We start from the raw sequence: 14,659 nt of genomic DNA, 5'->3' as shown, positions 1-14,659 counted from the left end.
AATCTGAATGACTCCACTGCAGTCACAGTGCTGTCCATGAAGGTGAGTGGGGAAAGTGCAGGGGGGTTTCTCCTAAAGTCCACGATCATCTCCACTGTTTTGAGCATGTTCCGCTCCAGGTTGTTAAGACTGCACCAGACAGCCAGCTGCTCAACCTCTTGTCTGTAAGCAGACTCATCACCGTCCTGGATGAGGCCGATGACTGTAGTGTCATCTGCAAACTTCAGGAGCTTGACAGAGGGGTCTTTAGAGGTGCAGTCGTTGGTGTACAGGGAGAAGAGCAGAGGGGAGAGAACACATCCCTGAGGGGCGCCAGTGTTGGTGTTGCAGCTGTTTGACATGAATTTCCCCAGTCTCACTAACTGTTGCCTATCTGTCAGAAAGCTGGTGATCCACTGACAGATAGAGCTAGGAACAGAGAGCTGGGTCAGTTTGGTCTGGAGGGTTGTTGGGATGATGGTGTTGAAAGCCGAACTAAAGTCCACAAACAGGATCCTCACATAAGTCCCTGTTTTGTCCAGATGTTGCAGGATGAAGTGCAATCCCATGTTGATTGCATGATCCAATGACCTGTTTGCTCGGTAAGCAAACTGCAGGGGGTCCAGTAAGGGTCCAGTGATGTCCTTCAGATAACCCAGAACCAGTTTTCAAACGACTTCATGACGACAGACGTTAGAGCCACATGCCTGTAGTCGTTAAGTCCTGTTGTCTTGGGTTTCTTTGGAATGGGGATTATGGTGGAGCGTTTGAAGCAGGAAGGCATTTTACACAACTGCAGGGATCTGTTGAAGATCTGTGAAAAGATGGGGGCTAGCTGGTCAGCACAGATTTTCAGACAGGCTGGTTTAACGCCATCTGGGCCTGGTGCTTTTCTCCTTTTGTTCTTCTTGAAGACCTGGCACACATCATCTTCACAGATTTGAAGAGCAGGAGGTGTGGAGAGGGGGATTGCAGGAGGTGTTAATGGTTGTGTAGGGAGACGGTCAGAATGGGTGTTGGTGGTTTCAAATCTACAATAAAACTCATTCAGGTCGTTAGCAAGTCATTGATTGCCCTCAGTGCAAGGGGATGGTGTCTTGTAGTTTGTGATGGCCCTCAGTCCTCTCCAAACTGAAGTTGAGTCGTTGGAAGTAAACTGGTCTTCCAACTTTTTTAGCTTAGGTTTTTTTAGCCGCTCTGATCTCTTTGTTCAGTGTGTTCCTGGCCTGATTGTACAAGACCCTGTCCCCATTTCTGTAGGCATCCTCTTTGGCCTGACGAAGATGTCTGAGTTTTACTGTAAACCATGGCTTATCATTGTTGAATGTTAAATAAGTCCTGGTAGGAATGCATACATCCTCACAGAAACTAATATAGGATGTTACAGTCTCTGTGAGTTCGTCAAGATCGGTGGTAGCAGCTTCAAAAACACTCCAATCAGTGATGTCAAAACAAGATTGTAAATCCTGCTCTGTTTCGCTGGTCCATCTCTTCACAGTCCTTACTACAGGTTTAGCAGATTTAAGTTTTTGCTTGTAGGACAGTATAAGATGAATCAGACAGTGATCAGAACGTCCCAAAGCTGCTCGTGGAACAGAGTGATCCTTTATTGTGGTATAACAGTGATCCAATATATTACTGTCTCTGGTGGGACATGTAACATGCTGTCTGTATTTTGGCAGTTCACGGGAAAGATTGGCTTTATTAAAACAGAGTCCGGGTGTTGTTGTTCTGTCTCTGTTATATGATCAGCGAGTTTCTGTAAAGCCAGGCTTACTTGTGCTTGCGGAGGAATGTAAACACTAACCAGAATGAACGAATGAAACTCCCGAGGCGAATAGAATGGCTTGCAGTTGACAAACTGCATTTCTAGATCAGGACATCACATCTTCTTTAACACCGTTACATCTCTACACCACCGTTCATTGATGTAAAAGCATGTCCTGCCGCCGCGCGATTTCCCCGTCGATTCTGATTCGCGATCCGCTCTGAACAGCTGAAAGCCCGGCAGATGGAGCGTGCTGTCCGGTATGGTGTCATTCAGCCAGGTTTCCGTGAAACACAGAGCAACAGAGTGTGAGAAATCCTTATTTTAGGAGTTCGTCTGTTTTGTTAGGTAGAGAGTGTAGATTTGCCAGATGGATGCTAGGCAACGGCGTTCGAAATCCGCGCTTCCTGAGTCTGACAAGTGCTCCCACTCGCTTCCCCCGTCTACGCGTCCTGAAGTGTTTGATCAGCGCCGCCGCTCCTTCGATAACAACGTTCAGTAAAACGTCTGAATAATTTAAATCCGTTTACTAGTACTGAGCCTTGAGGTACTCCATACTGCATCTTCATTCACTGCTATCAACTGATGGCGGTCATATAAGTACGATTTAAACCACGCTAATGCACTTCCATTGATGCCAACAAAGTGTTCAAGTCTATGCAAAAGAATGTTGTGGTCAAATGCTGTCAAACGCAGCACTAAGATCCAATTAAATTAATAGAGAGATACACCCACGATCAGATCATAAGAGCAGATCATTTGTAACTCTAAGGAGAGCAGTCTCAGTACTATTATACGATGATTTAACAAGTTTATACAATTCTTCCTCTCCTATAGTAGAGAATGAGTGGAACTGGTCCTCAGGGGGTCTATAGTGCACTGTCTGATGCGATACTGTAGCTGACGGCTGAATGGTTGCAATTTTATCTCTAATAGTATCGATTTTAGAAGTAAAGTTGTTCATAAAGTCATTACTGCTGTGGTGTTGGGAAATGACAACACTTGTTGAGGCTTTATTTTTCGTTAATTTAGCCACTGTATTGAATAAATACCTGGGGTTATGTTTGTTTTCTTCTAAAAGAGAAGAAAAGTAATCGAATCTAGCAATTTTTGGTTAGCTCGCCCAAAAATGAAAATTATGTCATCAATAACTCACCCTTATGCTGTTCCCAACATGTAAGGCCTCCTTTTATCTTCGGAACACAGTTTAAGATATTTTAGATTTAGTCCGAGCTCTCAGTCCCTCCATTGAAGCTGTGTGTACGGTATACTGTCCATGTCCAGAAAGGTAAGAAAAACATCATCAAAGTAGTCCTTGTGACATCAGAGGGTCCGTTGGAATTTTTTGAAGCATCGAAAATACATTTTGGTCCAAAAATAGCAAAAACGACGACTTTATTCAGCATTGTCTTCTCTTTTCAGCCATTCCCTTTTTCCTTTAATCGTCGGACAGCAAAATACTCCTCACAGCGTTCAATGAAGGCTGTTGTGAGAGAGAGTTCAAATCAAAGCAGCTGGATATCCGGTTCGCGAACGAATCATTCAGTTCACCAAATCGAACTGAATCGTTTTAAACGGTTCGCTTCTCTAATAAGCATTAATCCACAAATGACTTGTTAACTTTTTTTAATGTGGCTGACACTCCCTCTGAGTTCAAACGAACCAACATCCTGGAGAAATGCATGCACTCAAACAGTACACTGACTGAACTGCTGTGAAGAGAGAACTGAAGATGAACACCGAGCCGATGTCTTAGGAGGTCTTACATGTTTGGAACAGCATAAGGGTTATAGAGTTATTAATGACATAATTTTCATTTTTGGGCAAACTAACCCTATAATGCTTTTCAGTAGGACAGGTTACAATTTATAAAAAATTGGATGACGAGTAATTTCTTACTGCTAAATTCAGAAAAAACAGAGGTGTTAATCATAGGGCCTAAAAACTCTGCTTATAATAAACTAGAACACTGTCTAAGACTTGGTGGTTGCTCTGTCAATTCTTCGTCATCAGTTAGGAACCTAGGTGTGCTACTTGATCACAATCTTTCCTTAGAAAGCCACGTTTCTAGCATTTGTAAAACTGCATTTTTCCATCTCAAAAATATATCTAAATTACGGCCTATGCTCTCAATGTCAAATGCAGAAATGTTAATCCATGCATTTATGACTTCAAGGTTAGACTATTGTAATGTTTTATTGGGTGGTTGTTCTGCACGCTTGGTAAACAAACTACAGCTAGTCCAAAATGCAGCAGCAAGAGTTCTTACTAGGACCAGGAAGTATGACCATATTAGCCCGGTCCTGTCATCACTGCACTGGCTCCCTATCAAACATCGTATAGATTTTAAAATATTGCTTAGTACTTATAAAGCCCTGAATGGTTTAGCACCTCAGTATTTGAATGAGCTCCTTTTACATTATACTCCTCTACGTCCGCTACGTTCTCAAAACTCAGGCAATTTGATAATACCTAGAATATCAAAATCAACTGCGGGCGGCAGATCCTTTTCCTATTTGGCGCCTAAACTCTGGAATAACCTACCTAACATTGTTCGGGAGGCAGACACACTCTTGCAGTTTAAATCTAGATTAAAGACCCATCTCTTTAACCTGGCATACACATAACATACTAATATGCTTTTAATATCCAAATCCGTTAAAGGATTTTTAGGCTGCATTAATTAGGTAAACCGGAACCGGAAACACTTCACATAACACCGTACTTTCTACATCATTAGAAGAATGGCATCTACGCTAATATTTGTCTGTTTCTCTCTTGTTCCGAGGTCACCGTGGCCATGAGATCCAGTCTGTGTCCAGATCAGAGGGTCACTGCAGTCACCCGGATCCAGTACGTATCCAGACCAGATGGTGGATCAGCACCTAGAAAGGACCTCTACTGCCCTGAAAGACAGCGGAGACCAGGACAACTAGAGCCCAGATACAGATCCCCTGTAAAGACCTTGTCTCAGAGGAGCACCAGGACAAGACCACAGGAAACAGATGATTCTTCTGCACAATCTGACTTTGCTGCAGCCTGGAATTGAACTACTGGTTTTCGTCTGGTCAGAGGAGAACTGACCCCCCAACTGAGCCTGGTTTCTCCCAAGGTTTTTTTCTCCATTCTGTCACCGATGGAGTTTCGGTTCCTTGCCGCTGTCGCCTCTGGCTTGCTTAGTTGGGGTCACTTCATCTACAGCGATATCATTGACTTGATTGCAAATAAAAACAGACACTATTTCAACTGAACAGAGATGACATAACTGAATTCAATGCCTTTAACTATAATTTTGCATTATTGAGACACTGTTTTCCTAATGAATGTTGTTCAGTGCTTTGACGCAATGTATTTTGTTTAAAGCACTATATAAATAAAGGTGATTGATAAAGGTGAAAGGTTACTTTCCCGCCAAGCAATACAAAATACCACTAGTTTTGTTTTCTTCCAGCTGCGCTCCATTTTTCGGGCTGCTCTCTTTAGGCAAGAGTGTCAAACTGTTTTCCTTAACCTTCCTTAAGCGTAAAGGAGCAACTTTATTTAAAGTGCTAGAAAAGACAGAGTCCATAGTTTCTGTTACGTCATCAAGTTGTTCTGAGGTTTTGGATATGCTAAGGAATTTGGATACATCAGGAAGATAACTTAAAGAGCCACACAGATGGGAAATCAAAAATTACCTGTATTACAGTGTATGATGTAGCTGTCCATCAGTGTAAACAATGTGCAAATTAATTAAACCAAAAAGTACACGATTTATAAAGTTATTGGCTTCTAAAGTAAGGAGTCGACTCTGAATCGCTGAAACGAGTCGTTATAGATTTCAAATCTTTTGCCCATCTCTATGTACGTCACTAGGAACACTTTGCATAATAATCTCCGCTTACCGGAAACGGAACTCTGACATGTCCCCCCCCCACACAGACGCTCTGGTTGGTGTGATAGCATCATGTCGAGGAGACAGTGTGTTTTTAATTGTAAAGGAAAGCTTGCTTTATTTTCACTGCCAAAGAATGAAGATCAGAAGAACCAATGGCTAAAATTCATGTTTACCACAATACCAGAGCAGTACAACAAATCCCTTTTGTTGTGTTCACAACATTTCACTGATGACTGCTTTTCTAATCTCTGTGAGTACAAGGCGGGATTTTCAAAGCGTTTGGCCATAAAAGAGGGTTCATTACCAACTTTATTTAGACCAACGAGCATATCCAAATCACAACGCGAAGTATGATTATGAAGTTATGTGTTTGTTTTCTCCTGAGCGTCTTATCAGTATGTGTGCTGTCTGCAGCCTTTGTCTGTGCTGATATTCATTTACAAACACGTCATTAAAATGAAGTGTAACTCCGTGAATACTAAACGAAGAGACATGAGAGAGATATCTATAGAAAGCTTGACATGTCTACTTTAAAACTAAATAAGTGCTGCTAACAGATATTCTGTGATAAAGTAATCCATATGAAAGCAACGCGATGTCCGTTTTTCATGTCTCCCTTCATTATATCTAATGTGACCACGCCCCCGCGCTATTCAGAATCAAACTGAAGCGCGTGGCTTGAATACGCACACACAGAAGAAAAAGCAAAGAGATTTATTTTACTGTTTGCTTCGCGATGAGAGGAATAAGACATAATTCACCCCAAACAGATGCTAACACATTGTTTACCGTGAAGGTGTGTGCGGAACAACCAATCAAATCTGACTATGTTAGTTGAGCAATCAAAACACAGCATGCTACTGAAAGGTGGGGTTTAAGGAAACTGAATCTTTTGAACAGCTTCGTGCGAACCGTTTGGGGATCTCTGAGAATTGAGGTAATTTTAAAATGATATTTTAACAAAATGACAATGTTTTTTAACCTTGGATGGATTTAAAACTAATGTACAGGACTTATAAACAGTGATAGGATGCTTAGAATTTTCATCTTACTGGCTCTTTAAAAAGCAGTCTTTTGTGGTAGAAGTGATGGTTCTTCCATACTTGTAACAAGAAGTAGAATTTACAGTTTTGGCTATATGAAGTTTGCACAGAACTAAATAATGATCGGAGATATCATCACTTGGCTTAGAATGTCTATAAATGCTGATCCTAATGCATCTTTTTCATTATCGACATGGATATTAAAATCACCAACTATTAAAACTTTATCTGCAGCCAGAACTAACTCGGATGTAAAATCACCAAACTCTTTAATAAAGTCTGTATGGTGGCCTGGTGGCCTGTATACAGTAGCCAGTACAAACATAACAGGGGATTTATCATTAACAATTGTTTCTCTGGATAATTTTATATGTAGCACCATTACTTCAAACGAGTTATACTTGAAGCCTGCCCTCTGAGAAATCCTGAAAACATTGTTATAAATTGAAGCAACTCCTCCCCCTTTGCCTTTTAGATGCGGCTCGTGTTTATTACAGTAATCTTGGGGGGTGGACTCATTTAAAATAATGTAATCATCAGGTTTTAGCCAAGTTTCTGTCAAACAGAGTACATCTATATTATGATCAGTGATCATATTATTTACAAAAAGTGTTTTCGTAGAAAGGGATCTGATATTCAATAAGCCAAGCTTTATCATTTGTTTATCCATGGATGAAGACCATCTCTTTTCAGCAGGTCAGGTATGCCCCAAAAGCTCGTCCAATTGTCTATGAAACCTATGTTATTCTGTGGGCACCACTTAGACATCCACAATCTGCTATGCATCTCATCACCACGGTAAGCAGGGAGGGGACCAGAGCATATTACAGTGTCTGACATGGTGCTTGCAAGTTCACACACCTCTTTAATGTTATTTTTAGTGATCTCCGACTGGCGAAGTCGAACATCACTAGCGCTGGCATGAATAACAATCTCAAATTTGCCAAGATGTCAGGCGCTCTGGCTCCCAGTAAACATTTTTAGCGTTTTAGAATGTCTCTGTGTGGGCACACAAAAAATGAGAGCTGGTGAGTGAGCTCTCATGATTCAAAAGCACATGCAAATGATACATTCATCTATCATCACGTTATAAACGTGCAACCTGCATTTCCATTCAACGAGTCAAAGAGAACAAAATCGTCACTTCCTGAAAAACTGGCTGTACATCACAAATAAAAGTAGAAGAAGCTAATGAATATATACATTTTTTCTATATAATAAATGACTTGAACATCAGAATGAGCAGACAAAACACAATGAATGCGCTTATTGCTTTCGGATAGTGTTAATGCCGTTTGAGAATGCAGTCGTTAACAGTTCTGGGAGGCAATTAAACAGAAATATTTTGATGACAGACATTCCTTGAGCATTTTCCGAGTGACCATAACAACATTTCAGATGCTGTGGAATAAGATCGGTCTGCTGGTTAGTCAGGATTTACAATCCATAGTGCGAAGTCAAAACTGTTTTGATGCACTTAGAGGAATTTATTTGCAAAATGCATTTCCATCTCCCATTATTCGCATTGACCCTTTTTTGCACAAGTTAAACCACCTCAAGTGAGCCTAAAACCTTTTTTTTTTTTGTGAATTAAGGCATTTTTATTTGAAATTCAACGTTGTGCATTAAAGCAGGGTGATGGGAACCCAGCTAATGAGAATCTGCAGCTGTGGTGGGGATGATTTTTGGTGTTTTTCCCCCAATTTTTTACAGTTGAAATCCGTCTTAGCGATGGAAAACTTGAATCCTTCTGTAAGCAGGTGATGGTTGAGGTGATTTAAATACTTAAATTCGCGAAGTATATATTTGCGGAGAATGTAATGAGAGCTTCCTTTAAGAAATGTCAGGTGACGTCATTGCGCATCTGGATGAGCGTGTGAGCATGCGCGCAGTGAGGAAATCACAGAGTTATGCTGTGCGTGTCTGCGATTGCCGTTCGTGTGTAATTTGAATAGCATCCAGGTACAGATATCTTTGTATAACGCTTTTATAAAAGTGTAAATTGTTGTCGACTGGAAGATTGCCTCGAATGTTGATTTATATTCACAGGGAGTTGGGTGTTAACGCAGGATTTTGTGGATGTGTGAGGGTGGCTGAGCTAGCGCACCGCATGTATAGACGAGGCCTGTTCACATGGAAGAAGTGTTATATTACGGTGTAATATCAGAAACACAAGGAAAAGTGAGTAATATATGCACTATGTCATTTCAGGTGTATTTAGTGAGTGTTATTGTAGTCTAAATGTCTGTGCAGTTTTAAGATGTTATGTTTTCTTTATAGAGTGCCACTACCGTATTATTGTTGCTGGTGTTTTATTTTGACATTGTTGTTTATTATTGCACACAAGAAGAGATGACAATTTGTTATATTATCTTTATTTTGGGGTGAACAATTTGATTTGTAATCCAAGGATATTTTTGACATTGTATTTTGATTTGTTCTGGGATTTCTGTCCCAAATACTAAAGTGAAACTAAATAGAATTTCCTAACCAATTATAAGGAATAAAAATACGAACCTCACTCATATCTGTTGGTCCTGTGTATCATTTTCCTGTGGCCACAATTTCGGTACCAGGAGTGGGGTATTCTAAGAGAGTTGGGAGAGTAAAGTTTTTTTTTCATTGTTGTGTGCAATATAAGCAAATGTTGTAAAATAATACGGTATTGGTGAAGAGAAGACTGAAGATTCCTGCAGCCGAGGAGAGATTCTGGTGGTGAGGAGAGCGACGGATCGTCGTGGAGCATCGCAGGCCCAGCGTGATCTCATTGGCCAGGGGCTAAAAGATTATTTGACAGCTGTTGCATCAGATCAGAAGGACTTCAAGCAATTATCCTTTTCAGAGCTTTGCATAAAGACTTTAAAGGACTTGATATTTCACAATGTCAGATCCAGATGATGACCATAGCGGAGCAAATTTAGCAGAACAAATCCGAGATGATGATCATGGTAGACCTAATTTAACAGATCAAATTAGAGAGATCAATTCATTGAGGGGGTTCGCGACCGATCTCTGCAAAGAGAGCTTCGCAAATTTGTGAGAGACCATCCTCGGTGCACAATGATAGAGGTGCGAGATGAAGCACAGCTTTGGTTCGTAGAAGAGCCCCCTGGAAGTTCAAGAACTACTAAGTCTCGATGTAGTAGTAACCTGACCCAATGTTCAATTCTCAAGGTGCAAGAGAAAAAAAGTGTCCCCTTTAGAAAATGTTCTTGAAGTGTTAGCCGAACAAAGCAAAGCCATTAGTGAACTGACTGAAGCTGTAAAAAATCTGGCTGTAAGGGGTGGTAGTACAAGGGTGGAAACCTTTAGGCCTAGGTCTCAGCCAAAATTCACTGAGGATGGACAACCAATATGTTTCTGTGACGACTCGTAAGAGAGGAGGAAGCAATTGCAGGTAATTAGAATGGTTGTTTATTGATGGTAGAAAATACAGCGAAACTGAAAGATGAAGGCACAGTCCAGGATGTGGGCAATGGTGACGGAAGGTCTACAGTGGCGTGAGAAGTGCTGGATGGTGAAGTCGGTGGTGACGGTGTAGACGGTCGATGGATGAAACCAGGAAGTGACCGGAACACTAACACGAAGACGACAACACGAACACAATCCAGAACACTAACACGGGAGACGGTAATCCAACAGGGAGACTGCAACATGAGTGAGGATCTGACAACAGACAGAGAGAGAGGTGAGTATATGTAGCTGAGGGGTGATGAGGATCAGCTGGAGCGAGACAATCAACACCCAGGTGACCACAATCAACTAAACGAGCACATGGAGACAACGTAAGTACAAAAACAACCACAAAACATGACACGGAGGAAACACTGGATTTCCTACCGTGACAGTACCCTCTCCCCTAGGACGTCACCTGACGTTCCCAGCCTGCTTTACCTGTAGATTGTAATCATCTATAAGGCGATGATCCAGTATGTCCCGAGCAGGAACCCAGCTTCTCTCCTCCGGACCGTAACCCTCCCAATCCACCAAGTACTGAAATCCGCGTCCCCTCCGTCTAGAGTCCAGAATACGATTAACCGAATAGGTGGTTTCCCCATTAACGAGACGAGGCGGGGGGGGGACCGGGGCAGGCGGATTAAGACGGGAAGAAATCACCGATTTAATTTTGGACACATGGAACACGGGATGAATCCTCCTGTACGCCGGAGGAAGGCTAAGACGCACGGTTACCGGATTAATAATTTTGGTAATAGAAAACGGGCCAATAAATTTGGGAGCAAGTTTGTTAGAAACGGAACGCATAGGAATATTCTGGGTAGAAAGCCACACTCTTTGACCGACGACGTAACGGGGAGGCTTCGACCGGTGGCGATCGGCCTTAGCCTTGGTGCGCGACCTAGCCTGGAGCAGAGCTCTGCGAGCTCTGGTCCAGGTGCGGTGACACCTCTGGACTAATGCGTGTGCGGAGGGGACCGAAACCTCGGATTCCGTACTGACAAAATTAGGTGGTTGGTACCCTAAACTACACTTAAATGGAGACATGCCCGTAGATGACACTGGCAAAGAATTGTGTGCGTACTCCACAATTGAGAGTTGCTGACACCAGGACGAAGGATTATTGGAAGCCAAACATCGCAAAACCCTTTCGACATCCTGATTGGCTCGCTCGGTTTGACCATTGCTCTGGGGATGGAACCCGGACGAAAGACTAACAGTCGCTCCTAACAATTTACAGAATTCTCGCCAAAATCTGGACACAAATTGGGGACCCCTGTCAGAAACCACGTCTGTCGGAAGGCCATGTATACGGAAGACGTGGTCAATGACAGCTACCGCTGTTTCCTTGGCTGATGGCAATTTGGGCAAGGGAATGAAATGAGTCATCTTCGAGAACCGGTCCACTACGGTTAAAATCACCGTATTGCCCTTAGAGGGCGGGAGGGCGGTAATGAAATCTAGCGAGATGTGGGACCAGGGTCTCGAAGGGACAGACAGCGGTAAGAGTAACCCCTCTGGAGGTCGATTGGAAGTCTTCCCAATAGCGCAAACCGAACAAGCCAAGACGAAGTTGTGGACGTCACGAGCCATACCAGGCCACCAAAATCGTTGCATGACTAGAAATCTAGTTCTACTAACCCCTGGGTGACAAGCAACACTGGAACAATGACCCCACTGGAGAACGTCTGACCATAACCCCTCCGGCACAAACAATCGGTTCGGTGGGCAACGAGCCGGGGGCGTTACCCCTTCTAAGGCAGTCAAAACCTTCGATTCGACCTCCCATCTGAGCGCGGAGATAATGATGGTCCCCGGTAAAATGGGCTCGGGAGTAGCAGTACGATCGGAACGCTCAAAAAGATGGGATAAAGCATCGGGTTTGATGTTTTTGGAACCCGGCCGGTAAGAAAGTGTAAAATCGAAACGACCGAAAAATAATGCCCACCGAGCCTGCCTGGAGTTAAGTCTTTTGGCGGTTCTAATGTATTCGAGATTCTTATGGTCCGTCCATACAATAAAGGGTACACCCGACCCTTCAAGCCAGTGACGCCATTCTTCCAGTGCAAGTTTGACTGCCAACAACTCTCGATTACCAATGTCATAATTAACCTCCGCAGGGGATAAACGGTGAGAATAATACGCGCAAGGATGAACCTTTTCGTCTGAGGATGTGCGCTGGGACAACACTGCTCCTACCCCCACCTCTGACGCGTCGACCTCCACTATGAATTGACGTGAGCGATCAGGGGTGACGAGAATGGGAGCCGAAACAAAGCAGCTCTTCAGTTTGGTAAACGCAGCCTCGGCTGCGTCTGACCACCTGAACGTCAATCTAGGGGAGGTCAAAGCGGTCAGAGGTGCGGCTAGTTGGCTGAAATTGCGAATGAAACGCCGGTAAAAATTGGCGAACCCCAGAAATCTCTGCAGGGCCTTGCGAGACTCTGGGGATGGCCAATCTGCCACAGCCTTAACCTTATCAGGGTCCATGCGAACACCCTCAGTCGAAATGATGTGTCCTAGAAAAGAAACAGACTGTGCATGAAAAACGCATTTCTCCGCCTTGACAAACAACCCATTCTCTAGCAACCGCAGAAGCACTCGTCGTACGTGTTGCACGTGTTCCTGGAGAGACGAAGAAAAAATCAATATGTCATCCAGGTAAACATATATAAATAGATCGACCATGTCTCGTAACACGTCATTAACGAGTGCTTGAAAGACTGCCGGCGAGTTGGTTAGCCCGAAGGGCATGACGCAATACTCAAAATGGCCTCTAGGGGTGTTAAAAGCAGTCTTTCACTCATCCCCCTCCCTGATGCGGACCAAATGATAAGCATTACGTAAGTCCAATTTAGTGAAAACAGACGCTCCCTGCAACCTCTCAAAAGCTGAAGACATAAGCGGTAAAGGATAGGTATTCTTTACCGTTATGTTGTTCAACCCTCGGTAGTCAATGCAAGGTCGCAAGGATCCGTCCTTCTTTCCCACAAAAAAGAACCCCGCCCCCGCTGGAGAAGAAGAAGGGCGGATGAACCCCGTTGCTAGAGAACTGGATATATATTTCTCCATGGCCGCCGTCTCTGGAATAGACAAGGAATATAACTTGCCCTTAGGCGGAGAAGTACCTGGCAATAACTCTATCGCACAGTCATAGGGACGATGAGGAGGAAGAGAATCAGCACGAGACTTACTGAACACCTCCCTCAGGTCGTGGTACTCCGCGGGCACGTTAGCCAAATCCACTGCCTCCCCCTGAAACACAGACTCAGAAACATTAACACCAGCAGACAAAAGACAAGACAAATGACATTCCTCGCTCCAGCTAACCACAGATCCGAGAAGCCAATCGATCCTTGGGTTGTGTTTCTGGAGCCAGGTGTGACCGAGAACAATGGGGGATAGAGGTGAGTCCGTGATGAAGAATGACATCTCTTCCGTATGGTTGCCAGCTGTGATGAGCGAAACCGGTAGAGTGGTCTGTGTGATGATCGGCAGCTTGTGTCCGTTGAGTGCAAAAGGTGCAATGGGGTGTTTGAGGGAGGTGAGAGGAATGTTGAGCTTCCTGGCGAATTTGCAGTCCATGAAACTGCCCTCGGCCCCAGAATCCACCAAAGCGTGAAGATTAAGTGCGTGGGTAGACCACCGTAGACTCACCGGAAGGAGTGTTGATGTAGATGAGGTCTTCTTGGCAGAGATCCCACCCGATAGTAGCCTCGGTTTTACTATCGGGCTTGGTCTTTTACCGGACAGCGCTGGATGTGATGTTCTTGGCTGCCACAGTATAAACACAGTCCCAGGGATCTCCGCCTGATCCTCTCCTCCCGGGAGAGCCGAGCTCGCCCCACCTGCATGGGTTCAGAATCTCCAGGTGGGCTGACCGCAACTTCTGAGCGCTGACGTTGAGCCTCCGGTCTGGTCGCGAGAACAACTCTCCCCCTCCGTCTGTCGGCTTGGTCGAGTCGGTTGTCTATCCTGATGGTGAAGTCAATAAGACCATTGAGAGAAGTGGGGAGTTCAGCGGCGCGGATCTCCTGTTGGATGCGGTCAGCCAACCCATGCAGGAAGTGATCCCACTGCGCCTCTTCGTTCCACTTACACTCCGCCGCCAGGGTGCGGAACTCGATGGCATAGTCGGATACGGACCTCTCTTCCTGGCGTAGATCCGTGAGAAGTCTAGCCGCCTCCCTCCTGGCGACGGAGCGGTCGAAGACTCGTCTCATCTCCACTGAAAGGGTGTGGAACGATGCGCAGCAGCTGTCCTGGTTCTCCCACACCGCCGTTCCCCAGAGGGCAGCCCTCCCCGTCAGTAGGGACAAGATGAAAGCCACCTTCATCTCCTCGGTGGTGAACGTGCGGGGCTGTAAGGCGAAGTGTAGAGAACAATGTGACAGAAATGATCGACAAAAGTTTGGCTCACCCGCATATTTCTCAGGAATGGGGAGGCGTGGTTCGGGCTGGGAAATCCATCCGGAGACGATCGGCGGTGTGGGTGGCGTGGGAGGCGCAGCGGGTGGCGGTTGTTGTTGCTGTTGA

The sequence above is a fragment of the Carassius gibelio genome, chromosome A8 (genome assembly GCF_023724105.1).
Source record: "Carassius gibelio isolate Cgi1373 ecotype wild population from Czech Republic chromosome A8, carGib1.2-hapl.c, whole genome shotgun sequence".
NCBI classification, from domain to species: Eukaryota; Metazoa; Chordata; class Actinopteri; order Cypriniformes; family Cyprinidae; genus Carassius; species Carassius gibelio.
This window is presented reverse-complemented; position numbering follows the sequence as displayed.